Genomic DNA, 26,572 nt, shown 5'->3' with positions numbered 1-26,572 from the left:
GTATGACACCACAAAATTAAACCGAGAGAAAAATAATGACCAGCGCGCCTGTCTAGGATTCAGGCGCCTGGCGGTCTCAAGATAAATCAAATTTTTGTGGTCAGTCAATACCACCACCTGATGTCTGGCCCCCTCAAGCCAATGGCGCCACTCCTCAAAAGCCCACTTCATGGCCAAAAGCTCCCGATTCCCAACATCATAATTCCGCTCAGCGGGCGAAAATTTACGGGAAAAGAAGGCACAAGGCCTCATCACGGAGCAGTCAGAACTTTTCTGCGACAACACTGCCCCAGCTCCGATCTCAGAAGCGTCGACCTCAACCTGAAAAGGTAGAGCAACATCAGGCTGACGCAACACAGGGGCAGAGGAAAAACGGCGCTTAAGCTCCCGAAAGGCCTCCACAGCATCAGGGGACCAATCAGCAACATCAGCACCCTTCTTAGTCAAATCGGTCAATGGCTTAGCAATATCCGAAAAACCAGCAATAAATCGACGATAAAAGTTAGCAAAGCCCAAAAATTTCTGAAGACTCTTAAGAGAAGAGGGCTGCGTCCAATCACAAATAGCTTGAACCTTGACAGGATCCATTTCAATGGAAGAGGGGGAAAAAATATATCCCAAAAAGGAAATCCTCTGTACCCCAAAAACACACTTAGAACCCTTCACACACAAAGAATTAGACCGCAAAACCTGAAAAACCCTCCTGACTTGCTGGACATGAGAGTCCCAGTCATCCGAAAAAATCAGAATATCATCCAGATACACAATCATAAATTTATCCAAATAATCGCGAAAAATATCATGCATAAAGGACTGGAAAACTGACGGAGCATTAGAAAGACCAAAAGGCATCACTAAATACTCAAAGTGGCCCTCGGGCGTATTAAATGCGGTTTTCCACTCATCCCCCTGCCTGATTCGCACCAAATTATACGCCCCACGAAGGTCAATCTTAGAGAACCACTTGGCCCCCTTTATGCGAGCAAACAAATCAGTCAGCAACGGCAATGGGTATTGATATTTAACAGTGATTTTATTCAAAAGCCGATAATCAATACATGGTCTCAAAGAGCCGTCTTTTTTTGACACAAAGAAAAAACCGGCTCCTAAGGGAGATGACGATGGACGAATATGTCCCTTTTCCAAGGACTCCTTTATATATTCTCGCATAGCAGCATGTTCAGGCACAGACAGATTAAATAAACGACCCTTTGGGTATTTACTACCCGGGATTAAATCTATGGCACAATCGCACTCTCGGTGCGGAGGTAACGAACCAAGCTTGGATTCTTCAAAGACGTCACGATAGTCAGACAGGAACTCAGGAATTTCAGAGGGAATGGATGATGAAATGGAAACCACAGGTACATCCCCATGAGCCCCCTTACATCCCCAGCTCAACACAGACATAGCTCTCCAGTCAAGGACTGGGTTGTGAGATTGCAGCCAAGGCAATCCTAGCACCAAATCATCATGTAGATTATACAGCACCAGAAAGCGAATAATCTCCTGGTGATCCGGATTAATACGCATAGTTACTTGTGTCCAGTATTGTGGTTTATTATTAGCCAATGGGGTGGAGTCAATCCCCTTCAGAGGAATAGGAGTCTCCAAAGGCTCTAAATCATACCCACAGCGTTTGGCAAAGGACCAATCCATAAGACTCAAAGCGGCGCCAGAGTCGACATAGGCGTCCGTGGTAATAGATGACAAAGAGCAAATCAGGGTCACAGATAGAATAAATTTAGACGGTAAGGTGCAAATGGAAACAGATTTACCAAGCTTTTTAGTGCGCTTAGAGCATGCTGATATAACATGAGTAGAATCACCACAATAGAAACACAACCCATTTTTCCGTCTAAAATTCTGCCGCTCGCTTCGGGACAGAATTCTATCACACTGCATACTCTCTGGCGACTTCTCAGTGGACACCGCCAGATGGTGCACTGGTTTGCGCTCCCGCAAACGCCTATCGATCTGAATAGCCATTGTCATGGACTCATTCAGACCCGCAGGCACAGGGAACCCCACCATAACATCCTTAATGGCATCAGAGAGACCCTCTCTGAAAGTCGCCGCCAGGGCGCACTCATTCCACTGAGTAAGCACAGACCATTTACGGAATCTTTGGCAGTAAATTTCCGCTTCATCTTGCCCTTGAGATAGGGACATCAAAGTTTTTTCTGCCTGAAGCTCCAAATGAGGTTCGTCATAAAGCAACCCCAAGGCCAGAAAAAACGCATCCACATTGAGCAACGCAGGATCCCCTGGTGTCAATGAAAAAGCCCAGTCTTGAGGGTCGCCCCGGAGCAAGGAAATCACAATCCTGACCTGCTGTGCAGGGTCTCCGGCAGAGCGAGATTTCAAAGACAAAAATAATTTGCAATTATTTCAAAAATTCTGAAACCCGGATCTATTCCCCGAGAAAAATTCCGGCAAAGGAATTCTCGGCTCAGATACAGGTGCATGACAAACAAAATCTTGCAAATTTTGTACCTTCGTGGCGAGATTATTCAAACCTGCAATTACACTCTGAAGATCCATTACAAACAGATGGACACAGAGCCATTCAAGGGTTAAGAGGAGGTAAGAAGCAGCTAGACAGCAATTAAGGGCTAGGCAGCAAAACTCTGAGGGGAAAAAAAAAAAAAAATTTCCCTTCAACACTTCTTTTTCTCCTGCTTCAGCCCAAACAATTAACACTTTGTGGGCCGGTCAAACTGTCATGATCTCAATGGCAAGAGAACATAGCATAAGCATATATAGGAACTAGCTCTTGGAAGATGGGAACTGAGCTGACCATGAACTAAACCTAACGCACAACTAGCAGTGGCCGGGTAGCATGCCTACGTTGATTCTAGATGCCCAGCCCAGCCGGAGGACTAAATAAAGCTAGCAGAAGGAAATATTAGTCCTAGCTCACCTCTAGAGAAATACCCCGAAAGGAGACAGAGGCCCCCCACATGTATTGGCGGTGAGTTGAGATGAAATAACAAACGTAGTATGAAAATAGGTTTAGCAAACCTGAGGTCCACTTACTACATAGCAGAAGACAGAAAGGACACTTTCATGGTCAGCTGAAAACCCTATCAAAAATACCATCCAGAAATTACTTTAAAACTCTGGCATTAACTCATAACACCAGAGTGGCAATTCCCGTTCACAAGAGCTTTCCAGACACAGTAACGAAACTACAGCTGTGAACTGGAACAAAATGCAAAAACAAACATGGACAAGAGTCCAACTTATCTAGTAGTTGTCTAGGAGCAGGAACAAGCACAGAGAGGCTTCTGATAACATTGTTGACCGGCAAGCAACTAACAGAGCAGCAAGGTTATATAGCGACTCCCACATCTTGATGGGAACAGGTGAACAGAGAAGATGAAGACACCAGTTCAATTCCACCAGTAGCCACCGGGGGAGCCCAGAATCCAAATTCACAACAGCTGCCATAATCTTTTGGGCCATGTACTGTCCAGATCCTGCCCACATAAAGCACAATGTCTATGATTTGACATCCCAGTACATTTTCTAGGATGGGCCTACCATAAAGCCATACAGAAAAAGGGAAAGCAATGGAGGGGGGAGAGAGAGAAAAAAAGAGAGAGAGGCCTGCATTAATACATGGCATTATCATAGCTCACCCACCCCACCAAACAGTCAAAGGGTACCGGAACAGGAGGCCGGACGTCGTCCAAAGGGTCTCCTTTAGGGACCCTGGAACCTTTCATCCCGGAGGAGCTGTGTCGCCTGGAATCCTTGGCTCTGCATTCCCCACTGGATCTTTTAGAAAGTCCATCCTGGCGCCGGGCGGGTTGTGGCTGCTCCTTTGTTGATCCTCCATACCGCTGCTGCCGCTGTGGAGGGAGCTGCTGTACATCCATTTTGCATCAGTGCCCCTGCCTGGCTGGCGGACTTGCCTTAAGAGGCAACACTTACAGGGGATCCGTCGGTGAGCGCCTCCTGCAGCTTCCGGTACTGCCCCCGGCATCCTCCGGGTGCAAAGGTCCAGGCCACGTCATCAGAGCGCGACTTCCTGTTTCCAGCCGCGCTCTGACCACGCGCCAGAACGCAGGGCTGCTGGCCACCATGCAGTGCTGGCGCTACCGACTCCTGCCAGCTCGCGGCTGAGACCCCATCGGGCCACCCCACGGCGCCTCCAGAAACACCGGTGTCGGCCGAAGCAGGGTCGGTGCCCTGCCGCTGCCCGGGTTCCATCTTGCTCGTTGCCGCCATCAGGTAAAGGCTCTGCCCAACAAGGACAGGAAACCACAGATGCTGAGAAGAGCCATCCTTTTTATCTTAAAGGTTCCCTGTCCTTGTGGGGCGGATCCCCTCTCTCGTTGGTGCGGTCATGGGTGCTAGGAAAAATATCTTTTCAGGGCCTGATAAAATCCCTTCTATATTCTACAATACCACTCTTATCTACAAGTCGTCTATGTTGAGGTGTGCCACTAGGTATAGCACATGACAGGTATCTAGTCAGCCTGATATGGAGGAGACCAGTATCTTCTGTTCTTACAGTACAAACTCTCCTGTCCCAGCTAGCAAATACTGTATGCAGTGTGAGAACTCCCTATGTGATAACCACCTGACAGTCCACAACAAGGCACTGGATCATATACTAATAGAACTCTCCGACTCTTTTTGTTTCCAAAAATGTTTCCTCCACTAGAAGGTGGAGCCTCAGAAAAGCATTTTTTTCCCATTACTAAGTAGTGGGTCTACTACACTAATAAAGTATATGCACTAAGTAAAAGGGATGTCAAAAATTAGAAGGAAATTTAGGTATGATTGGCCTGCACTCTTTCGGTAAACGTAAATGGTGGTGCTGGTATAGTGGACAATTGTCCTAAATACTAGTAGTTTTAGAATTATACCGCACTCACAAGTGGAATATCATGCAACAAATAGACAATTTATTGAGTACAACAATAGTATAGCATCACTTGTACAGAATATAAATATAAAGCGTTACAACTAAATGACGTTTCGGACCCTCCGGGTCCTTAATCATATATCGCTTTGGTAGAGTGATGTGTGGTATATGAATATACCCAAAAGGGGTCTCAAATCAACGTATTTAGTCCGTATGCTAGGTAAGTGGATAGCAGCGTTTGTGTAGGGAATATGACACGAGATGCACCTTAAATGCCCGCCTGGAAAAGCAGCGCTCCCGCGCCCTGCTGTGGATAGCTGTGCGTATATTCATATACCACACATCACTCTACCAAAGCGATATATGATTAAGGACCCGGAGGGTCCGAAACGTCATTTAGTTGTAACGCTTTATATTTATATTCTGTACAAGTGATGCTATACTATTGTTGTACACAATAAATTGTCTATTTGTTGCATGATATTCCACTTGTGAGTGCGGTATAATTCTAAAACTACTAAAAATTAGAAGGAGGCACTTCAATTCCACTTTGAAGAAACGTATTGGAGGGCCTCAGAAAACATTTTTTTCCCATTAGAAAGAAGTGGGTATCCTAGACTGGTAATGCCCATGGACTAAGTGCTGAAAAACATTTGCCCCTGGGGGGGTATACATATATATCAAATAATGTTCAAGGTAGGTGTCTGAAAGATGTTAATGCGAGCATCATAAACACCCTTAAAAAATGTATAACGAGGGTAGCATGATCACCCTGTTGATATGGTGCTGGAGAAGGAGGAGGATGACAAAAAAAGAGGACATCCTGAAGCGTATACCCAAGTTTGGGTGGGAAGGGGTGCATGGGAATAGACCAGAAACCACTGGATTTGAGTTTATGATCCATTGCTGTCATCCGGTTGTGTAGAGAAGTCTGGCCCAATCTAGCACTTGTTCATTTTGATAAGAGTCAACCTGTCGGCATTTTCAGTTGACAAGCGGATGCGCCTATCTGTTATAATACCTCCGGTGGCACTAAAAACTCGCTCTGACAAAATGCTAGTGACAGGCCAGGCCAGGAACTCAAGGGAGAAGAGAGACAGTTCATGCCACGTATCTAACTTGGAGACCAAATAGTTGTAAGGCACAGAGGAATTATGGAGGACATTGGCACGGTCGGCAAAGTACTCCATCATCTTCCAAAACTTTTCCCTCCTTTTCAGAGTACCATGCGCATCAAGGCCTGGGCTCTGGAAGGGTCTGAGAAATCTGTCCCTGGCCTTTGAAAGTGTTTCCCTGCCTCTGTTGCATCTGGTGTGTGTCTTCCTCATCTCCACTCCTTGGTTGTCCAAGGAACTGTGACTTATGCCGCCGGCATTGTCAGATAGGAATTTTTTAAAATAATTCTTCAACTAGGGCCTTCTGGTACTGCAATATTTTATGAGACATTTCCACCATGGGAAGGAGAGATGGAAAGTTCTCCTTGTATATACCCTTGTCCAGAAGGGTGACCAGCCAGTAATTAGTGTTGGCTAAAATGCGTACAACACAAGGGTGCCGGGAAAGGCTGCAGAACATAAACTCAGCCATGTATGCCAAACTTCTAACAGCCAAGACTTCCCTGTCCCCACCAAGAGGACGGCCGTCCACGTTGTACCTTGTCCTTCTCTCTTCTTTGTCTTAATGGGTACGTTTGAGTTGGTCAGGATTTGGACCCATCAGTCACCTGAGCCTCATAGATATGTTTGAGAAAGCCAGGATTGGGACCCACCGGTCACCTGGTCTTGTACCTCAATGGACTGTCAGCTTCCTAAGCTTGTCAATACCTCTTCTCTGTGACTGCTACAGGTGGGGATAGTGGACCCTGAATGCTCTGAAGTCACAGCTGCTCTTATCCGGGCGAGTCAGGATGAGACTTTGTAATTTTGCACCATCTTGGAAATTTTGCTGGGACTATTAGCTGTGTTATTTGCCTGTTTTGTGGTTAAATAAAGTATTGCCACATTGTTTTACCCTCACCCTGTATTGTCTGAGTAGTATTATGCCCATGGTAAAAAGAGAATGGGCGTTCAGTGGGATGTTTCCTGGTCCATGCTGTCTCGAACCTGCGGACTCGAGTACCCACTGACCCCCGTGTCTCCACGCAGGTTATAAATAATTTCTGTACAGTCTAATCTTAGAATATTGCCTTACATTTGTGTTCAATTTCTTTTAGACAGACCCTATAAATTTATTATGCCATCCAATGGTGCTGAATGAAATAGGGCTCATCTAAGCTGCAACTGCATGTAAACTGCGACTGCATGACACTGTCATTCTATTCATGTGTATAAAACTGGATGTCAAGAAAAAATGCTAAATTTATGTTAAAAGACAAGAAGCAGCAATGTGTATGAATGAATATTTTTAAATTCCAGTTATATGGCTCTGAATTTGATATAATTAATGCCCAGACTGATATCTTATGTGCATGACAAGTCTTGAAGGAGAAGAGCGGACAGTTGTTATAATACTGTGTATGCTTATGTAGCATGAAAGATGACCAACCAAATATTATATATATATATATATATATCCACAAAATGAGAAGAAAATCGGACCGCACCAACAGCCTGTGTAGAAGACGTGATGGGAACCGCTCACCTGCGTGCTGATAGCCAAAGCCTCCAATCCTGGGTGCGAAGCTCCGTGAAAGAGATGCATCAATAGATTCCGATGGGAGAAGAAGGCACGCACTCAACAGGATGTCCGATGCAGGTAACTTTATTGTAGTAAAAGACACATCTTCACAGCCGGGGGTGCTGTACAAGGAGTGCGGCGATGCTAGACAACAGCTGTTTCGCGCCTGGCTGGCGCTTCAACAGGTCAATGAAAGTGTGCACAGAAACGCCGGATGAAATAGAAACAGGTGAGGGCAAAGCGCCACCCATCTACTTCCTCCCTCCGTGAAGCCGATCACACCCCACCATGAGACAAGATCATTAAAACATACCTTAAAAACAATGCACATAGTACCAAGAAATATTTCCAAAAGGACAAACTACGCATGGTCGTATGAAGGTTATATTAATCATGTATTAATCAAATATTTCTTGGTACTATGTGCATTGTTTTTAAGGTATGTTTTAATGATCTTGTCGTCTTTTTCGGGCACAAAATAATAGCTTTATTCTGTTTTTCCACTGATGGAGCTGTATGGCGCCTTTTTTGGGGGGGAATAAGATGACGTTTTCAGCGATATCATTTTTAATTACATTTGACTTTATGATCACGTATTATTCCACTTTTTGTTCAGCAGTATGGTGAAAAAGCATAGTTTTTTGCCACTTTTTTTTTTTACGGTGTTCCATGAAGGTTTTAACTAGTGGGATAGTTTAATAGGTCAGGTCGTTACGAACTTGGAAATGCTGAATATGTTTACTTTATTTGTTAATTTTTATTTTTATATAAGTATATGTATTTATTGAAATATTTTCTCATTTTTATCTGTTATTTATTTTGTGATTTTTTAAAAATATTTTTAAAACTTTTTTTTTGTCCTCTTTCACCTTGTCCCAGGATGGGACATCAACTTTCCCTGCCCTGATTGCCAACTTAACTGGGTGACTCCAGGGCCATCTTTTGACCCAGGGTCACCACGGAGACCATCGGCACAAAGTGATTCCAATCGTGTTGTGCTAATTGGAGCAGAGAGGGAGCTCTCTCCCTCTGCTATACCGCTCGATGTCGCTGAAACTATCGACAGTGGCATCAGAAGGGTTAAACGCCCTGTGGGCATTGTCACAGGGTGTCAGCTCTCGTATAGCTTTTGATTGCGAAGGTGATTGGAGTGAACTCGCTCATTCAACACGCCTTACATGCACAGCGGTTTCCATCTCCTGCAGCGCCATATATGTATGGCGGATGTTGTGAAGGGGTTAAAGTCAGTGGGGAAATTTATCTTAAAGTAATCACCAGCTTAAAAAAAAAATCTCAAATGCAGTGGAAAAGTTCTAGGGTTCTTTAAGAAGTTAGTATTTTGCACAATGGACCAATTATTTTGATCAGACTTTCTTACTTTTTTCTTCAGAGTGTGGTCCCAGTGCCATCAGTTTTTCTTGTACGTGGGAAAGAAACGTTCCTCCACCTTTTCCTTTCCAACAGTTTGTGAAAATCAGACCGCAATATGATGTCCGAGTGAGGTTCGATTATTTTCACGGACATATGAGCATATGTCCATATCTGCAATGTCTTCAATACACCAAAAAATCGTGACATTTTTCTCCATGAGCCATTGATACAAAGTTACGAAGGGGCAATCAATATTTTTTTATAAAACAAAATGCAACAGATACTTCTTATAATACATGACCTTTATGTTTTGAGCGTAAAGTCCTCATTTGCAGAGTAAATATGTGCCCCTGCTAAAAATAAAACATCTGCCACGTTCTATCCCTTGTATGACTGCTGCATTTTACCTTTCAGCGTCAGTGTGCAGTGTTAGTTAGGTCTACGGCTATCTGTTATGGCAGGGTATATCATACGGGCTGCACACGACATGATTATTCTGTATTTGATTAATGCAAACACTTCTGAACTCCAGTTAGATCTCCGTGACACAGAATTAAGCATGTTATTAAACTAGGTCAGCACTTTGCTGAGTTCCTGGCTGTTTCAGGCTGATGCAAGCTCATACCTGGCTCCCATTCAATCTGTCCTTTCGGCCATCTACTGCTGTTTTAACCCGACCTGACAAGCTGTTGGCAAGAACAAAATGACTGAAGCTTATAGCATCAAAATACAGAGTAGGATTAACATATATTGTAGTTTCTCTCTTATATACCGGTAATATTCTTTTGGGGTTTTTTTTCTTAATTTTCTTCAATCTATCTTTAACAATTTGAATAAAGTAAATTCCATATTGTTTAAAACAATACATGTTATACATACCTCCCCCCTCCCCATGATCAAGCATCGGCGCTCCTTCGTGTCTCTCCAAGGACCTCGCAGACTAGCTTGCATGTAACCGGTCAAAATCCTCAGCTTGCAGTTCACAAAGAACTGGTTGTCAGAAGGGCTCAGAAACGAAGATTGGAACCGGAAGGTAAATCAGGAATGGCAAAGAAGGGAAAAAAGAGAAGTTTGCTAAAGAAAAGGAAGATCCTTTCGGCTTACCACCTTACTTTAGTCAGTGGCAGACCGACTGCAGTGCTAAGGCTTCACTTCTCAATGTGGGACCACCTAACCCATAGTACACGCAATAAACAGTAAGGAAAGTGTTCGATATTATAATACATGAGACACAACATATTGGTGCACTAAAAAACTGAAATATTGATCATCAGACAGGACCTGTTACCAGTGGAGGCCTTTTTAATTTGATCTTTGCCCCATCCTGGCCCCACTGAACAGCTGAGATGGTGCAAGGGTCCTGTGTCTCATGGACCCAACTGACATTTTAGCGGTCAAGTAGTGTACAAACGTTCATGTCAAACAACACTTGGCGCCTCTGGAACAAGGTCTCTGACTAGCAGGTGAATGTAAGTCTCCTGTATAAGGGCACCATCTCTTTAAGAGAAGTGTTTACACACACACAAATTGGAACAGCAACACTTCAGTAACCCTGATTAGCTTAACCTTGGCATGGAAATTGCATTTCTCTTCACAACTCAGCCTGTGTCACATAAGATTACTTAGTAATCCTTGTAACTTCCCAGTTTGCAGGAGGAGAGTGCACTGGCAAATACAAGGCTTATATTTTAGCCATCCCCTAATGCTGGTCCGTGTAGTTTGCCTCAGGCATTTACTAGGGCTTCTGGGCACAAATCCTTATTACGTGCTGTTCCTGTCTCTGAGCTGAGTACTTCTCGGATCCCAGTAGCTCAGTTTTGGTTCCCACACATAAACGTCTTTCTATCAGACTCAAAAGTTCTTTGGCTTCTTTCAGTGACATCTCAAAGGCATTAGTGTGTAGTCTCACTGTTTCTCTGGATCCATGAATCCCACTCCTAACCTGCACCAACGTTCTCATATCAGCTAATCTGGACCTAAAATGCTAACAGCTTCTCTCAGGAAGTCCATCACTCATGGTCATTTCTGATGGGCTGGACTCAGGCCCTTACTATGCTCACTCACAGAGCAAGTCTCACTCATACGCCATATGGCTTCACCACACACTTAGTTACTTTGTGCCTCTGCCACCACCTATTAACATCACGTCACAGTTTTTCAGCAACAGCCATTGTTAGTTTTTCACCTTTTTTAAATCCTCTTTTTCCAAGAGCCATGTTTTAATTTGTCCTTAGCCATAAGAGAGCTTGTTTATCACAGCATGAGAGAAACAAATAATGCCTTAATTTGATTTACCATATAATGCACAAAGAATGGGGAAAAGACCTTTGTAGGAAGGGATGGTGAAAACTGCAATTTTACCACTGCTGTTGAGCTTTTGCTTTTATGGTGTTCACGATGCAGTAAAACCACCATGGTGTTCTTTAATTTTCTGGTCAGTTATTACAGGGATACCAAACTGATATAGTTTTCTTTCGTTTTTACACCTTTTTTTTAAATAAATTAAAAATGTTAGTTTGTATCGCCATAACGTTTTATTTTTACATTGATGGAGCTGTGTATGTGCTTGTTCTTTTGTTGGGGGGAGCTGTAAATTTTGTTGATATAATTCTGGGGTACATACATTTTTTTAAATGCACTGATTTTTATTCCATTTTTTTAAGAAAGGCAAACAAAGTGATTAAATTACACCATTTCTGCTTTTTTTTTTAGATGCTCTTCGTACAGGATCATTTGAATTTTTACAAACATAGCGACACCAAATATGAAGTGTTTGTTGAAGCTAAAAATACATACATAATAACTTCTGAAAAGTTAGAGGGGTATTCGCCCCTCCAAAATCCTATACCAATATGTAGTAGAAGTAGTAATAATAATAATATTAGCAAATACCTACAATTAGGAATATAGTATAGCTTTTAAGAGTCGCTATGTCGCTTACCCCATGTGCAGGCATTGCAGTAGCTTAGGTATTCATGGTTACGACCACTAGTAGCTAATTGTCACTATATGAGTGGTTGTAACCATGGATACCTAAGCTACTGAAATGCCCTGTACATGGGGTAAGTGACACAAGCGAATCAGGAGAACTATGCTACATTTCTAATTGGAGATATTTGATAATATTATTATTAATACACCTACTACATATTGCGATAGGATCTTGCAGATGTGAATACCCCTTTAACTATATCTTCCAAACAATTATTGTGCAGTCCATCTGAAAACAAAACGCGTTCCTCACTCGCAGGAACCTGGGTCAATGTACTAAACATTAAATCATACTTACACTTCTTCAACCATTTAATATTGGCATTTGTAGTTTTCACACATTTACTAAGGCAATGTTAATGTTTTACTTTAGCCTGAAAGGATCTGTAGAAACAAGGAGTTGACACAGTGCTGCTTTCATGCCATATTATCAGAAGAGCATGTCCAATACAAACTGTTTGTTCTTTGGGAGTCTTGCCACCTTGCAACAGCTAGTGTAGAAAATAAGAACAGAATTACGATAATACAGAATATAATCTGAATGGAATAACCAACCAACCATTTTATTAAACCATGATGAGAAACTTTTACCATGCAAGTAACTTTCTAGTATTATTGTATTGGTGTTTGCTTTGTGTTCAGCTATTCCATGATATGTCTTGTAACAATAAAATAAAGACCCTGATGAAGAAGGCCGTGCACCTTCGAAACGCGTTGGTTTAGTCATTCTTTTTTGGCCCCAACGCCGCTCCGTACCTTGTGTGACGTCACAGTTCAGGCACTTGCGAGCCGGCGCCAGCAGCCATCTCTCTCCTCGCAGTTACCAGGGACGCCTTTGGCCGGGGCTCCCAGGTATCGCGCTAGCTGCTACACGACCTCCCGCTCTCCCCTTCTGTTTCCCTCCGACACCGCAACAACCAGCAGCGGGGACCGGATCAGACTACTCCTCGGGGCTTCGCAGCGGAACGATCAGCGCATTTATACATAGGGTAAGCACCCTCTCACCACGGAACAATTGCGCATTGTATTTGTATATCGACGACTTGCAACCCAGTAGCATATAGCATTTACCCCTAAGTGCGGCATCACTCTGTCCGTTTGTGGCATTTTTTCTATATATCTATATCTCAGGATAGGCACAGATCCTGTCAGTGAGCCCAGCAGCTAGGGTTTTCCAATCACTACCCATTCTCCCTGTCACCATCCTTTTGTCTCCAGGCGTGGTGAGCGCCAGTGTGTCAATTTCTTCTATCACTCAATAAAATAAATAATCTACCTATAAAGGTAAAGTGCTTAAGCAGAGGTACATGTACTAAAATGTGGACAGACCCCATAGCAAAACTCAAAATGGAATCCACCACTAACTGCTGGTACTCACCATCTTAAGATAGAAGGTCCAGACCTTGCACTTCTCCATCATCCTCACCTGTACAAGAAAAGCATAGGATGGTCTTTAGGTCATTTCTTGTCTGCTAATGCTAACATTAAGAAGGATTAAAGTGTTTTTACCACTTAAAGGGGTTGTCCAGAACTTTAACATTGATGCCCAGTCAATAGGATATGTCATCAATGTCTGATCGTGGGGGGTGCAAAACTCGGCTGTTCCCAGGCGGAACTGCTTAGTTACGGAGCTGCACTACAGAACACTGTAAACTGTACAGTGCCTGCAGCTGACTACCTCCTATTAAAATCAATAGAGGCGGATGTTCAGTACCTTGCCGTAGCCACCATTGCATTAACACCATTGTATTTCCAGTTAACTCAGATGTGGTTAAAAAAAACTATTAGAAGCTTTGAAACACATGACATCATCATATGGGCAGTCCAGAATTGTTTAAAGGCATAGTAATCTTCGTGTATGTAAACTTTTGACTTTGCAGTACGTAATAAAATGCCTTAAAACATTCTCTCACTCACTCTCATTATTTTGTCATTTGGCAAATATTAATAACTAGATGGTGGCCCGATTTTAACGCATGGGGTATTCTAGAATATGTACAGTATATAGTTTAATTATGAAGATTTACAAATAATGCAACTGTCCTCCATGTTATTCTCTCCCTCACTCACTGTCCTCCATGTTATTCTCTCTCTCACAGACTGTCCTCCATGCCATGTTATTCTCTTTCTCAAACACTGTCCTCCATGCTATTCTCGCCCTCACAGACTGACCTCCATGTTATTCTCTCCCTCACAGACTGTCCTCCATGTTATTCTCTCCCTCACAGACTGTCCTTCATGTTATTCTCTCCCTCACAGACTGTCCTCCATGTTATTCTCTGCCCCACAGACTGTCCTTTATGTTTTTCTTGCCCTCACAGACTGTCCTCCATGTTATTCTCTCCCTCACAGACTGTCCTTCATGTTATTCTCTCCCTCACAGACTGTCCTCCATGTTATTCTCTGCCCCACAGACTGTCCTTCATGTTATTCTCGTTCTAGTATATATATGCAGTTTATTTATGAATGCTGATTGGTCGAGGCCGGCCGGGCGCAACCAATCAGCGACGCGGGATTTCGGTTACAGACAAACAGACCCTTAGACAATTATATATAGATTATGGTAATCCTAATTGACCTAAAACGGGAAAGGTTTATTCTGATTTCATGTCAGATATTGAGAAAAACATGTATATGTGTCTTTTTATATAGTGTATGTAAACTTCTGGTTTCAGCTGTATGTCACTAGGGATCCATTTGCTAGGATAAGGGGCAGACATACCATTTGTGCAACATGTGCAGTCGCACTAGGGCCTAAGGGATAATCACTGCAGTAAACAGCTTGTAGCCAAGTAAATAATTTTTAACTGAGGCACATATTGGACTGCAAAGGACCCATATACTGTTCTTGCAGAATGTCTCTCCTCTGTCTGTGTCCACCCCTGGCTGGGAGCCCCACCAACTCTGATACTGTGATCCACAAGAGTACCCTCCATCAGTCCCTTAGAAGTAATTGGAGTGCTGGCCATGCATCTTCATTACAGCTCCATTTCAACTTTGGAACCCACATTTTTGTAATCTGTGGGTAACCCATTGGTTGGACCCCAAAGGATCGTATATGTATTTAGTGGGAAAACCCCTTTTAAGGACAATTTGTGCTATAAATCATGTTGCAGTCACAGTGATTTCTCCTATGGTACTTAGTAAAAGTTCATTTTAAAACTTGGCTAAATGTTTGATGGTTTTTCTTCAGTATGGACAGATATTATTAAAAGACAGGATTAAAAAGTTTCCGTTTAGGATTCTTTGACTAACTAGGCTAGATTTCCTAAGCGGTAAAATAACAATGATATTTCCAAGAACATCTGGATCAGTCTTAATTCCCATTTTGGAATCAAATGACAGCCTCAACGGAGAAGTAAAGTTTGAACTTAGAAAATTCTTATTCTCTCAATAAGTATATATATTTTCTTCTTAACCCCTTTCCAACATGCTCCATATGTATACTGCCCTGCAGAAGCTGCGTTCCCACAAAGTGTATATACGGTGGCGGTATTTCTGGTCATCGCGCGGTGAGCAAATTAAGAAGGCCATCCCTGCACATCGCCCGGCCCGATGGGCTGCACTGTCTTTTTCCAAAAAATAAAAATCCATGTGACATGCTGTGATTGGTGCTATCTGAGACAGCTGATTGGCTGAACAAGTTACTAACCAGTCAGCACCAAAGAGGTTAATCTGACATAGCGATCATCCCTCTGCACGCCATATTTACCTTAGAGTTGGTGTGCCGAGCAGTTGAATATCCTCTGTGTAATCCTGAGGGAAATTCATTGGTGGCCAGTGCAATCCTCCTGCAATCTGTGCTATGTGATTGAGCTGTGATCACAGCAGCAGTAGTTCCCCAATCTCTGCTTCAGCTCTCCATAAATCCTTCCCAACCCCCCCACTCCCAATTGTATTTTTGGAGCACTTTATTTTGCGCTTTTTTCGTGTGTGCATTATCCTGCGCTGAGCATATGTGCTCTTCCCGTGGCCGCAGCGCTCTGATCAGTATCGCTGCTGATCAGAGACTGCGCCAAGGGACTTTTTCATGCTTTAGTTAGAGTAGCAGATGAAGCTGTGTATGGAACGTCCGATTTTCTTTTAGAAAAAAAAAAATAATAATCCCAGTTAGTATAGTGTAGTCTTATAGGTAGGGAGGAAGTATCAGAGTAGCAGACGTCACAGTGTTAGTGACATCTGATTTTCTTTTACAAAAAAAATAATTAGCAGAGAGAAGGGAGGTAGTATTTTCTTTTGCAAAAAAAAATTGTTATTGCTGGGTAAATTTTTAGCTAACGCTTTAGAGGAGCATACGTCGCAGTGTTAGTGACGTCGTTTTTTCTTTTGCACAAAAAAAAATTGCACCGAGTAATTTTATAGGTAGATCATTAGTGAACTTCATTGTTATTTTTTTATACAAACTTTTCTTTACATGTACAGATTTTTATTTTTCATTTTTAAGTGTTTCTTTAAAAAATGTCCTTTTAACTTTTTTCTCTACTTTTTTCTCTCTAATTTTTATAATAAATAATACCCTTTACACAAGCCCCACAACATACACATGTTAAAGCACCACTTACACACACATCCCCCGTGTTTTGAAAAATAAAATAAAACTGGCCAATGCGTCAAAAAGACACTATTCACCAGAGGAGGCATATGCTTTCCTTGCCTCCAACACGGATTCAGGCAGTGAGGAAGATACCACATTCCTCTATGTCTCTTCTTCCTCCTCATCTAGTGAGAAAGGACCCCAGCAAGGTGCCCTAGAAGCAGGGCCAGTTTTAGACAAAGTGGGGCCCTGGGCAAAAGATTAAAATGTGGTCCCAAACGCTCACATATTACACCATCACACAGAAACATTTCGATTGTATTTACCTGCGCTGAGTTCAGGCCATTAAACGAGCGTGATTGACAATACTGAAGTCGTTTGACGCTTGTTTCCCAGCCTCTTTACTCTGACTGAGGAAGAATGATGGGGACAGATAGTCCTTGATACAGTATAACGCAGGTCTCATATAGTATAATGTTGCCCCCCTCAGAGTATAATGCAGCCAACCTCAGAGTATAATGCAGCCCCTTCAGAGTATAATGCAGCCCCTTCAGAGTATAATGCAACCCCCTCAGAGTATGCTGCAGCCCCGCTCAGAGTATAATGCAGCCCCACACATAGTATAATGTAGCCCCCTCATAGAGCATATTTCAGCCCCTTCAGAGAATAATGCAGCCCCCAGAATATAATGCAGCCCCACACACACAGTATAATGCAGCCCCCTCAGAGTATAATGTAGCCCCCCACACACAGTATAATTAAGCCACCCCCACAAACACACACACAATATAGTGCAGCCCCCCACACACAGTATAATGCAGCCCCACACACAGTATAATGCAGCCCTCACACACACACAGTATAATGCAGCCCCCACAGAGTATAATGCTGCCCCTCATACACACAGTATAAAGCAGCCCCCCACACAGTATAATGCAGCCCCACACACACAGTATAATATAGCCCACACACAGTATAATGCAGCCCCCACACACACACTATAATGCAGCCCCTCACAGTGTAATTCAGCCCTCACAAACACAGTATAGTGCAGCCCCCACAAAGAGTATAGTACAGCCCCCACACACAGTATAATGCTGCCCCCACAAACACAGTATAGTGCAATCCTCCCACACACAGTATAGTGTAGCCCCCACACACAGTATAAAGCTGCCCCATACTCACAGTATAATATAGCCCCCACACAGTATAATGCAGCCCCCACACAGTATAATGCAGCCCCCACAAAGTATAGTGCAGTCCCCCGCACACAGTATAGTGCAGTCCCCCACACACAGATAGTGCAGCCCCCACAGTATAATGCAGCCCTCCACACACAGTATAATACAGCCTCACACACACAATACAATGCAGCCCCCCACTCACAGTATAGTGCAGCCATACAGATAATACTTACCTCTCCTCCTCATTCCCACGCTGCTCTGGCTTCTGCAGTGCTTCTCATCAGCTCCACTGCTGGCACATGCTGAGTCAGAGGCAGAGGGGGAGTGATGGGAGATGGAGTGTCATCTGACAATCTCACTCCTCCATCACTGCTTTCAACTGTATCGGTATCAATGATGCCGATAAGTTGAATGTGCGATGTGGGGGGCGGTGCCAGGCACCTCTTACTCTCGGGCTCCATAGCGGCTGTGTGGTGTGACCCTATTGATGGCACGCCACTGGCTGGGGGCACCTGGAGGAGCGGGGGCCCTAGGCAGCTGCCTGCCTCTAACGCCAGCCCAGCAATCGATCCCATATGCACTCCACCCCCCCAAGAAATTATCAGTCTATTATTACAAATTTCATTGGCAGCTCAGAAATCCAATTTGACGTTACAGGCCTCACTGAAATTAATTTATTCAAATTCTTTTTCAGAGAGGAAATAATAAATCTTATGGTGGCCCAGACAAATTTGTATCCCTATCAATTTTTTACACAAAATCCCATGTCCTCATGTGCCAGGTGGACCACTGTAAATGCGCCGAATTTATGACATTTTGGGGCATTGTGCTGCATATGGGTATAGTCAGAAAACAAGAGCTTCGACAATACTGGAATACTGATATACTCTACACACACTGGTATTCCATAAGGCTATGACAAGTATACGATTTGAAGTGATCCAAACAATTTTGCATTATAGTGATAATGCGCAGCATCCTTCCTGAGATGATCCTAACTTTGACTGTCTATATAAAATTTGGCCAGTAGTTGAACACTTCAGCAGAAAATTTGCTGAGGTGTGCAACTCCCAAAGTGACATCTCTATAGATGAATCCTTGGTTCATTTCAAACGGAGGCAAAAATTCCACAATACCTGCCCAGTAAGAGGGCCAGGTATGGAATTAAACTTTACAAGCTGTGTGAGCAGGGCCGGAGGGGAGTGTAACACGACTATATAACAAATGATCACAGCTGTATCCAGCATTACAGCTCAGTCCTATTTATTGCTTTTAGTTGCAGTACCAAGAAAAGCCGCTACTTTACCTACATAACTGGATCACATAGATAATGAAGGGATGTGACGACCAAAGGCTATGGAACCTCATTCTGATGCTCCATAAACTTTGCCTACAGCCACTTTTGGTTCCGCTGCGCAGCACGAGACACGGTAACTCTGAAGAGCGGTGACATCAGTAATGTCACTGCTCTTCAGATATTCTGGGTTTTGCGCTGAGCTCAGAGACTGTGAAGAGCGGTATTGTTACTACCGTCACCGCTCTTCAGAGTCGTTGGGTCTTGCCAGGTCTGGGCTAGTAGTGGGGGTGTCTGATAAACACCTCTCCATTACTTACACCAAGGATTGATAGCAGCTGACATTACGCAGCTGACATCAACCCTAAAAATCATTACACATACCAGAATTAAATGCTTTGGCAGCTGGGAAAACAAGTAGAGTTAGCGCTATTCCCAGGCGTCGGGTGCTAACTACAACTGTCATCATCCTTGCCTGGTATCCCTGCAAAGCATTTCTGCTGTATTTCCATGCGCTGATCTCAGGCCGCTAAACGAGTGTGATGACAATACTGAAGTCGTTCGCTTGTTTCCCGGCCTCTTTACACCAACTGAGAAACAATGAAGGGAACAGAACAATCACAATTAGATCAATCTGTCCCCACACAGTATCATGTTATCAGCAGCACATCTACAGTTTACACCGGTGATGTGCTGCTGAGAACAAGGATTTCTGTTCCCACATAAACAATCCAATCACTCGATGAATAGGCAGCATTTTGCTTGTTTAGTATAATACACCCCATAGTCCTCCATATATTATAATGTGCACCTCAGTCCTCCATATAGTATAATACACTCCTCAGTCCTCCCTATAATATAATACACTCCTCAGTCCTCCATATAGTATAATACACTCCTCAGTCCTCCATATAGTATAATACACTCCTCAGTCCTCCATATAGTATAATACACTCCCCATAGTTCTCCATATAGTATAATACACTCCTCATAGTCCTCCATATATTAAAATACACTGCAATTCCTCCATATAGTATAATACACTCCTCAGTCCTCCATATAGTATAATGTACTGCCACAGTCCTCCATATAGTATAATACACTCCTCAGTCCTCCAAATAGTATAATACATTCCTCATAGTGCTCCACATAGTATAATGCCCCACCATTGTCATCCATGTAGTACAATTCACTTCCCATAGTATAATGCACCCCATAGTTCTTCATATAGTATAATGTATTCCCCATAGTCCTCGATACAGTATAATGCAGCCCACATATAGTATAATGCAGCCACCCCACAAAATATATTGTAGCCCCCCTGAGTATAATGTAACCCCCCAGAGAATATAATGCAGCCCCTCCATAGAATATAATACAGCACCCCATAGAATGTAATACAGCCCACCTACCCATAGAATGTAATACAGCCCACCTCCCCATAGAATATAATACAGCCCCCATAGAATATAATGTAGCCCCCAGAGAATCTAATACAGCTGCCCCATAGAATGTAATACAGCCCCCCATAGAATGTAATACAGCCCTCCCACATAGCCCCACAATCCAGTTATCACTCACTGATATATTTAAAAAAACAAAAACACTCTCCTTACCTCTCCTCGTGCCCCGCGCTGCTCCCGGCTCAGGTCTCAGCAGCTGCTGTCTGCCTGGCCACACAGCTGGTGCGTGATGATATGACGTGATCGCGCACCCGCAGTGTCAAGAGGCAGGGCGGGGAATGATGGGAGAGGGAGCGACAGCGGACGCTCTCTCCTCCATCATTGCATTCAACTGTACCAGCGTTATAGACAATGCGGGGGAGTCTGAGCTGGTGAGTGGCCCACAACTGCCACCGGCCCTTCTGGCATTTGCCAGAAATGCCCGATGGCCAGTCCGGCCCTGTGTGTGAGAGTACCTTAGAGTGCACTCACAGATTTAGGGTCTACGAAGGGAAGGACACCCAGACTGACCACCCTGAATGTCCCCCTGCCCTTGGGGTTGAGTGGAAAAATTATTTGGGAATTATTGAACCCACTGCTGGATAAGGCTGTACATGCATAACTTTTACTCCAGCATCTCACTCTTCAAGACCCTCTTTATCAGAGAAACAACTGCATGGGGCACTGTGCGAAAAAGAAAGGCCTGCCTAAGCCACTAATTGGGTAACTGCTGAGAAAGGGTGAAAGCAGAGCCCAATGCAAGGACAGACAACATGCTGGTGGTCAAGTATAAGGACAAAAGCGAAGTCCTTATCTTAGCCACCATATATCGTGACAACAGCTCCCTTGTCACTGTCTGAGGTACCACAACAGAAGACCCAAAGCCAGATTGTATCCTGGATTATAATAAGTACATGGGGGTGTAGATCTCTCAGATCAGGTCCTCAAACCATACAATGCCATGCGAAAAGCTTAAGTATGGTACAAAAAAATTGTCTGGGTACATTGTACAGATGGCACTGTACAATGCTTTTGTGCGGTTTCAATCTGCAGGCAATTTGATGACTTCCTTCAGTTTCAGGAGTCATTAAGGCCCTAATGTTTGGCACTCAGGAAGGTGAGGGTCCCAGTACTTCTGAATCTGATAGTGCCCGTATCGTCCTAGGTCAACACATTCCAAAGAGATTCCCCGAACAGCGGAGCTCCTTGAGGAATCTAGTTTCCAAAATGGGCTCACTTGGGAGGGGTTTCCACTGTTTAGACACATCAGGGGCTCTCCAAAAGCGACATGGCATCTGCTCTCGAATCCAGAGAATTTTGCGTTCAAAAAATCAAACGGTGCTCCTTCCCTTCCGAGGTCTGGTGTGTACCCAAACAGTGGTTTCCCCTGACATATGGGCGTACTCAGGAGAAATTGCACAGCAAATGTTATGGTGCATTTGCTCCTGTAACCCTTATGAAAATGAAGAAATTGGGTCTAAAGTAAAATTTTTGCGAAAAAAAGTTAAATGTTCATTTTGTCCTTCCACGTTCCATTAATTCCTGTAAAGCACCTGAAAGGTTAATAAACTTCTTAAATGTGGTTTTAAGGACCTTATGGCGTGTAGTTTTTAGAATGGTGTCCGTTTTCGGTATTTTCTGTCATAGAAACCCCTCAATGTCACTTAAAATGTGAGGTGGTTCCTAAAAAAATGGTTATGTAAATTTTGTTGGAAAAATGAGAAATCGCTGGTCAAATTTTAACCCTTATAACTTCATAACAAAAAATATTTCTGTTTCAAAAAATGTTCTGCTATAAAGAGACATGTGGGAAATGTTATTTATTAACTATGTTGTGTGACATAACTCCAGTTTAAGGGCATAAAAATGAAACGTTTGCAAACTGCTAAATTTTCAGCCAAATTCCTGATATTTTCACAAATAAATGCAAGTCACATTGAACAAATTTTACCACTACTATGAAGTACAATATGTCACGTGATAACAGTCTCAGAATGCGTGGGATCGGTTTAAGAGTTCCAGAGTTATTACCACATAAAGTGACAGTGGTCAGAATTGAAAAAATTGGCCTGGTCAGGAAGGTGAAAACAGGCTTTGGGGTGAAGGGGTTAATCTGAGATAGCACAGCAACAATTAAGTATTGCTTACTCATGACAATAGTAGATTGTGATATCTTAGTCAACTGGCTTATAAATGGCTCTAAAGTAAAAAATATATATATTCAAAATGATTCCGTAACCAATCTGACTACAGCACTGAAATTATTACATTTGTTACATCTTAATTTTATCAATAACATGTTTACATATCAACTCCCTAGAATAGAAAAAGAACTCGATGACATTGAGCAGACGTGTGTCTGTGTCCTTCATGTTGTCAGTGAGTTTTGTTTGGAGTATAGTTAAAACCACATCCTTACCAGCTGCTGAAATCTGTGCACCAGGAGCTCTCCAGTCAATACGCCTCTTATAAGAATGCGTCCAGGGTGCTTAGGGTTTCAGGATAGACAAATATTTACACCAAACTTATTGCATGAACCAAGTCTGAGATTCTGAATACTTAATACAGGAAGAACATAGCACTCAATAAGTGAGTAGCAAATCTGAATTTTAATGTCTCTGGAATCAACTTATAAATTGACACTCCATCGTTCATTCAATTTTAAATCCAGAGTAATAAATTGGCATGTAGAAGTTTGGGCACCTCTGGTCAAAATGACTGTTATTAAAATCAACAGTTAAGTAAGTTGAAGATGAAATGATCTCTAAAAGGCCTAAAGTTAAAGATGACACATTTACTGTGCATGTTAGGGGAAAATTATATATACAGTTGTGCTCAAAAGTTTAGATTCCCCAGCAGAATTTTTGCTTTCTTGGCCTTTTTTCAGAAAATATGAATGATAACACAAAACCGTTTTCTCCACTCATGGTTAGTGGTTGGATGAAGCCATTTATGGTCAAACTACTGTGTTTTCTCTTTTTAAATCATAATGACAACAAAAAACATCCAAATGACCCTGATCAAAAGCTCACATACCCCATTTCTTAATACCGTGCATTGCCCCATCTAACATCAATGACATCTTGAAGTCTTTTGTGGTAGTGGTGGATGACGTTCCTTATTTTCTCAGATGGTAAAGGTGCCAACTCTTCTTGGCAAAAAGCCTCCAGTTCCTGTAAATTCCTGGGCTGTCTAGCATGAACTGCGCACTTGGGATCTCCACAGAGAAGCTCAATGATATTGAGGTCAAGAGACTGAGATGGCCACTCCAGAACCTACACTTTGTTCTGCTGTAGCCAATGACAAGTCGACTTGGCCTTGTGTTTTGGATCTTTGTCATGTTGGAACGTCCAAGTACATCCCATGCGCAGATTCTGAGCTGATGAGTGCAAATTTTCCTCCAGTATTTGCTGAAAACGTGCTGCATTCATCTTTCCTTCAGCTTTGACCAAGTTTCCTGTGCCTTTGTAGCTCACACATCCCCAAAACATCAGCAATCCACCTCGGTGCTTTACAGTAGGAATGGTGTTTCTTTCATCATAGGCCTTGTAGACCTCTCTCCAAATGTAATGTTTATGGTTGTGGCCAAAAAGTTCAATCTTGGTCTCATCACTCCAAATTACCTTGTTCCAGAAGTTTTGAGGCTTATCTCTGTGCTGTTTTGCGTATTGTACTTTGTGGCATTTGCATAGCAATGGCTTTCTTCTGGCGACTCGACCATGCAGCCCATTTTTCTTGATGTGCCTCCTTATTGTGCATCTTGAAACAGCCACACCGCTAGTTTTCAGAGAGTCCTGTATTTCATCTGATGTTATTTGTGGGGTTGCATCCCGAACAGTTTTCCTGGCAGTTGTGGACTAAATTTTTGTTAGTCTACCTGACCGTGGCTTTGTTTTTACAGAGCCCCTGATTTTCCATTTGTTAATCACAGTTTGAATGCTGCTGACGGGCATTATCAATTCTTTGGATATCTTTTTGTATCCCTTTCCTGTTTTATACAGTTCAACTACCTTTTCCTGTAGATCTATTATTTTGCTTCACCCATGACTCACAATCCAGAAACGTCAGTGGCTGGATAAAAGATCCAAGAGTCTGTCTGGATCCCAGAAACTCACTTGGCTTTTATGCACACACTGATCCAAGCAAACAGGTCACAGGTGAGGATGTTAGCCATTCAAACCCATTTGTGTCAATCACCAGGGTATGTGAACTTTTGATCAGGGACACTTGGATATTTTGGGTTGTCATTATGATTTAAAAAGAGAAAACAAAGTAGTTTGACAATAAATGGCTTTATATATATATATATATATATATATATATATATATATATATATATATATATATATATATATATATATATATATATATATACTAGATGGTAGCCCGATTCTGACGCGTCGGGTATTCTAGAATATGTATGTAGTTTATTTATGAACATTTTAGAATAATACATATACAAGGCCAAGTCGACTTGTCATTGGCTACAGCAGAACAAAGTGAAGGTTCTGGAGTGGCCATCTCAGTCTCTTGACCTCAATATCATTGAGCTTCTCTGTGGAGATCTCAAATGCGCAGTTCATGCTAGACAGCCCAGGAATTTACAGGAACTGGAGGCTTTTTGCCAAGAAGAGTTGGCACCTTTACCATCTGAGAAAATAAAGAGCTTCATCCACCACTATCACAAAAGACTTCAAGATGTCATTGGTGTTAGATGGGGCAATACACGGTATTAAGAAATGGGGTATGTGAACTTTTGATCAGGGTCATTTGGATGTTTTTGGTTGTCATTATGATTTAAAAAGAGAAAACACAGTAGTTTGACTGTTACGCCGCCTTGTCATACTTACCTGTCCGGCCGGCGCGCTCCCGATGCTCCCTCCTCTTCTCTGTCTTCTTGCTTTTCCGGCGCTCGTCCCTCCTGTGCTTCGTGCATGCGCAGACGCGCTCCTTTCGTCGCTGGGGCTGCTGGGAGGTCGCGACCCGGCGGCTCCGCTTCCAATATGGCGGCGCCCGTCGGGTACTTCTTCCCAGCGCCTGCCCTGCTTAGACGCCTTTGCGTCTATTGCGTTTGCTGGTTAATCGCCAGCAATCTCTTAGGCTCCTTGGCTCTGATCCGTGTTATCTCCGCAGTGTCTCTTACGTCCATAGTTTGCTGTCTCCTGCCCAGTCCTGTGTTCCTGCCGTCTCCTGCCCAGTCCTGTGTTCCTGCCGTATCCTGCCTAGTCCTGTGTTCCTGCCGTATCCAGCCAAGTCCTGTGTTCCTGCCGTATCCAGCCCAGTCCTTTGTTCCTGCCGTATCCAACCCAGTCCTGTGTTCCTGCCGTATCCTGCCAAGTCCTGTGTTCCTGCCGTATCCAGCCAAGTCCTGTGTTCCTGCCGTATCCTGCCTAGTCCTGTGTTCCTGCCGTGTCCTGCCAAGTCCTGTGTTCCTGCCGTGTCCTGCCAAGTCCTGTGCTCGTGCTGTATCCTGCCAAGTCCTGTGCTCCTGCCTTGTTCTGCCAGTCCTGTGTTCCTGCCATTCCCGGCCAGTCCAAAGGCTCCGTTGTCTCCATCTCTCGAGTACCAGCATCTTATCGGTTAGTACCTTGTCTTTGCTGCCTCCGCCATTTTAGTTTCTCCACTAGTCCCGTCTCCCCGCTGCCTGTCGTTCTCTCTGTGCTCTAACTACAGTCGTCCCTTTGGCTCCAGCAGTTGCGGCTTCATCCTCCTTGGGCTTGTCCCTAACTCTCCCTGTACAGGGGGAGGCATCATCTGGTCCACTCGTCCTCGGGGGCTCTGAAGCCGTGACCCAGAGGGTTCACTTCTCTAGACCTAATATTGACCATAAATGGCTTCATCCAACCACTAACCATGAGTGGAGAAAACGGTTTTGTGTTATCATTCATATTTTCTGAAAAAAGGCCAAGAAAGCAAAAATTCTGCTGGGGAATCTAAACTTTTGAGCACAACTGTATATATAATTTTCCCCTAACATGCACAGTAAATGTGTCATCTTTAATTTTAGACCTTTTAGAGATCATTTCATCTTCAACTTGTTTAACTGTTCACAATAACAGTCATTTTGACCAAGTGTGCCAAAACTTTTACATGCCACTGTATATTCAAGATTTGCAGCTTAAAAATTGATTTTTCTAGTAGAAAACTGTGTGATTGGATTTGTATTTTTCAGACTATAAGATGCACCAGACCATAAGATGC

The 26,572-nt window shown here is 43.2% G+C and overlaps 1 long non-coding RNA gene across 1 annotated transcript in view; it reads right to left on the bottom strand.

Annotated features, from left to right (window-relative positions):
* Positions 1 to 11,558: 11,558 nt before the first annotated feature.
* The window catches only part of LOC143775718 (uncharacterized), a 41,026-nt gene continuing 26,012 nt past the window's right edge, over positions 11,559 to 26,572 (bottom strand). Inside the window, exons 2-3 of the long non-coding RNA XR_013215697.1 lie at positions 13,296 to 13,343; positions 11,559 to 12,408 (exon numbers count right to left, since the gene is read on the bottom strand). This is a non-coding gene — a long non-coding RNA (uncharacterized LOC143775718). The remainder of the gene's footprint in view (positions 12,409 to 13,295; positions 13,344 to 26,572) is intronic.

Source organism: Ranitomeya variabilis, chromosome 1, assembly GCF_051348905.1.
Source record: "Ranitomeya variabilis isolate aRanVar5 chromosome 1, aRanVar5.hap1, whole genome shotgun sequence".
Classification (NCBI taxonomy): domain Eukaryota; kingdom Metazoa; phylum Chordata; class Amphibia; order Anura; family Dendrobatidae; genus Ranitomeya; species Ranitomeya variabilis.
Note: the sequence above shows the minus strand (reverse complement) of the source record. Positions and strands in the feature narration are given on the sequence as shown.